Source organism: Atta colombica, unplaced genomic scaffold (genome assembly GCF_001594045.1).
Source record: "Atta colombica isolate Treedump-2 unplaced genomic scaffold, Acol1.0 C795253, whole genome shotgun sequence".
Classification (NCBI taxonomy): domain Eukaryota; kingdom Metazoa; phylum Arthropoda; class Insecta; order Hymenoptera; family Formicidae; genus Atta; species Atta colombica.
In genome coordinates this window covers 1-4,410 of record NW_017259149.1, presented here as the reverse complement: position 1 = coordinate 4,410, position 4,410 = coordinate 1, and the positions used below count along the sequence as shown (strand labels likewise).

Sequence of the window (4,410 nt, the reverse complement as noted above, 5' to 3'; positions counted from 1 at the left end):
TTGCTTTCATGTTAATTATTATAACATAATTATATACTTTAAATTGTTGTCACAACTTGATATTTTCATGTATGGTAATTTAATATCATGTATATAAGACACAAAAATTATACTTTATAAGTATTTAATACAACTTAACTTTCGTTTATCACAGTCGTGATTTCATATATACTTGATATTACTGCTCAAATCATCTTAAATATTTAGATAAGGATATAGAATATTCACTTTTTACAATAATTCAATCATTTATACGCATTACACGTTCACTGTCAAACACACTGTATTATAAACACTTGAATATCAGTTATGTACATATATCAGCTATTTAAAAATATATGAATATTAGCTATATGTTATTATGTTTGAGCAATATCGCGCTCTTAGAAAATACAAAAGTTTTCAAAAATGTATATGTTTTATAAAAGTAGGAATAAAAGTCTTACAAAGTTAGATATATGAATGTGTGTATATGTGAGTGTGTGCACATCTTAATAATTTTATAAAAAATTTTATTAAAAAATGAATAGAATGATTGTCGTTACGTAATTCATAACGGTTAATTTTTGATGCATTGCCTGACGATAATAAACAATGTCACTCGATTTCGTGCACAAAATGATTTCATATATGACTAATACTAATATTTCAACGTACAACTTTTCTTATAAATTTGAAAATGATTAATAAATTGCATTGAAAGTAATATAGTCAAAAAATTCTATAAGTTATAAATTTAAACAAATTACAGTCAAAGAACTTATCTTACAATTTATATTATTAAACATGTGCGAATCTTATCCAGTTTACTTTTCTTGGAAAGAGTTAAGAGCTTCAAATTTGAGGGACTTTCATTAATTATTATCAGAGTTATATAACTGATTTTGTCTCTCTGATATCTTGATAGTTCTTTACATTGATATAAGTACAGTTTTTTTTTTTTTTTTTAAGAAAAATAATCTGTACTATGAACTTTTTATAACTATATAACTATAAATAGTATTAAAAATACAATATTTCAAAATATTGTATAAATTCCACTCATTCTTCAAAAAAGTATATAAAAATGCATTCTGTCCACAATTATCTACAGCTAAAACATTCCATTTGTTGTTTTGATGAATACTCAACTTGAATAATAAAATGCATATCGACGTAGTATCATTGAGTGGAAATACCTGAGCAAAATCCTAATTCATCATGAATTATATTGCACACAACAAAATGGGTGACATTTCTAGAGAAATTTTAATATTCGACACCTATGGTCAACGCTACAAACGCTTTGAAATGTTTTTTAATTGGTCAGTTTGTAAAATGGGAGTTTATAAAATTCTTTCTTCTAATTAGTTCATAAAATGTTTCAAAGTATTTGTAGCGAGACTTTGACCACAGCCCTAATCGAATACTGAATATTCCACAAAGCCATATGCGAAATAACTGAATATTAGACATGATTTTTACAAAAACAATGCGATGATTTTTCTGATCGCGCCCTCGTGCACATGTGCATGTGTGATGGGCTTTCTACAAAGAGCCATTACTTAAGTTTTGAGTCTTAAGCCATAAGATACATTGACCAATTATAGTCATTCATTCATCTCACATTCAACTGTGACTCAAAGAATTAAAGCTTAAGTGTAATGGCTTATCGTAGAATGTAACAGGTTTGTCCGCTAACAATTAGTATAGTTTAGTGTTTGCTTTTAGCAAAATTAGTATTTTCATTACTTTTGTGAGCACACATTGTGGCTTCTACAAATAGAAAGAAATAGTCTATACTTCATAGTTTTTTGGTATTTTTATGATTAAGACTATTCGGTATTCAGCCGAATGGTAAAAATATTGCCAATTAGAACACCGAATAATCTAATATTTGTTGCAATTCTACTTATTTAAAAAATCGATAAATTTGTCTAAACATTTTCACAAATGATTTTCACGATACTATCTTGCAAGAGTAATGATCATGATATAATTAAGTAGCATTAAAAATAACTATTCAGATTATTTGAACGATAATACTTATGTGAATAATATAATCTTAAAATGATTATCAACTATTATGCTTTGGTTTCATAATATATAAACCAACATAGTGGAATAAAAACGAAGGGCAGTTAAATAAGTTTAAGATGTTAAAATCGAAGTGATAATAATTACGAAATTTTGAAGCTTTCAATTACAAAATATCTTTTTTTTATCATTTAGCACAACATATAAGCAGCAATGAAGTATCGTGAAATGGTATATTATGAATATTACAGTTTTTTAAATAAATATTTAGTGAAATGCTTTGTGGAGAATTCTTTGCGCCGCACGGATCAGTGGAGTGAGTGTAGATAATTCCGCACAATTTTCTAGGAACGGATGAGAGAGTAACTCGTCAGCAGTCGCTCTCTCATCAACTTCTACAGCGAGGCATCTCTCCAAAAAATTTTGGAACGTCAGACTGAGGCTGTCCCATCTCGGAATGGACGGTTTACCAATGGCAGCGATTAAATATAATGCTCTCAATGGTGTCTCTTTCATATAAGGTGGTTCTCCTTCGATCATTTCAATAGCCATTATACCTAACGACCAGATATCCACCTTTTTGCCGTATTGTTTCCTTGTTACTACTTCTGGCGCCATCCAATATGGAGTGCCAACCATAGTCTGCCGTTTCTCATCACCGTCGATATTCGCACAGAAACCAAAGTCTGTTACTTTTACTGTACCATTCATTCCCAACAGCACATTGTCTGACTTAATATCTCTATGAATAATGCCTCTAGTATGCAGGAAGCTTATTGCTTTCAGGACCTCTCTGCAGACAGCTGCGATTTGAACTTCCTTCATCACTGTCTCAGTGACGACATCTGTGAGCGGTCCACCCTCTAGCAGTTCCATAACTACCCAAAGATGTTCATCCACAAGGTAAGCATCGAGGAAATTAACCAAATTTGGATGCTGGAACTCCTTAAGAATCTTGATCTCAGTTAATATCAACTCTTTCTTTGGTTGCTTCGACAAATCTATGTCCTTTACAGCTACCTTCTGACTGTACTGAAGATCAGTGGCTATGAACACAGTTCCAGAGGCACCAGCGCCTACCTCTTTAGTTCTTTCAAAGCGCAAGTTAGGATCTCCACATTGGCAGATAGCCCTGAGTTCCTCATATATCTGTTCATCACTGAGTCTTACACCCGTACACTCCGTCTTCCTTCGCAGAATAGGACTTTCCTCTATTCTGCTTGGCAAAACATTTTCTTCCTCCTCTTCTTCTCGTAACGGTACATCTTCATCATTACTGATTCTATATGTGTTTAGATCCTCTAATATCTCAGTGAGAGTCTTCTCCACTCTGTCGTTGCACTTGCGTGGTGCCGGTTTTGGTGGTTTCGGTGGTTTTGGTGGTTTCGGAGGTTTTAGTGGCTTATTTACTTTCGGCGGTAGCTCGGGTAACGTCTGCTCATCCGTTAAACTCTCAGAAGTTAAGCGATCATCATCAGATCCGTCCAAATGATACTTCTTTGTCAGGATGTTGTTGATCTCCTGCGACTCTTCTTCGATCAGGTCCTGGGTGACGAACGGCTTGAAGACCTCCTGATCCTGCGGCTTGCGCTTGATCGAGTAATTGTAAAACTTGATGGCCTGTAAAGCAGCGTCGGGATGCTCGTTCTGCTCTGACTTGGAGATCTGGGTGTTGAGCAAACGTATCCACGGGTCTGGCAGACCCTCCAACTGCCCGGTTTCGGCATTTTTGCTCACGTGAAATTTGTGCGAGACATTAGTCGGGAGACCAATTTCCGCGGCCACGGTATCGACGTGGGAACCGCTCCTCTTTTTTGAGAATAGCTTTGTCAGGTTGAGACTCATTCTCGCGCGCACTCTCGTGCTCTTCTCCCTTATCCTTGCTCCTTCGTGACCACGCGTAGTAATTCTCGAGAAGAAAAAGAAAGAGGGAAAAAGAAACTAAACGAACCCACGATTTCAAATACTCTCGATGCTCATGCTAATGTTTCGTATCGTTCTGTAAATTATTATCCACCACAACGATCACATCGTTGAGTCTCACGCCCGATTACACGCCGGTGGACGAACGTTATCAGTGCTGACAACGTAATAATGACAGACGTATCACCAGACGATATTATTACCAGAGAGAAACTTGAGAAAGAACATGAGGGCCTTTTTACTGTAATCGCAAATGCACCCGCGCACTACTGCTCTCTGAAGAAGTGAATCTCAACTACATAACAATATCCATTTTTATGCTCCTGATGGAGATGACACCTTTTTGTCTACAAATCGATTGTCTATATGCATCATTTGTCTTCATCACTTTTGCCGACAGTTTGTATTTAAACCCGTATTCCTATACTCTATTATTTCATAAATATATAATGACATATATATATATATATA

The 4,410-nt window shown here is 34.7% G+C and overlaps 1 pseudogene; it reads right to left on the bottom strand.

The window, feature by feature from the left end:
• Positions 1 to 2,231: 2,231 nt before the first annotated feature.
• Positions 2,232 to 4,059, bottom strand: LOC108684041 (annotated as a pseudogene).
• Positions 4,060 to 4,410: the final 351 nt, after the last annotated feature.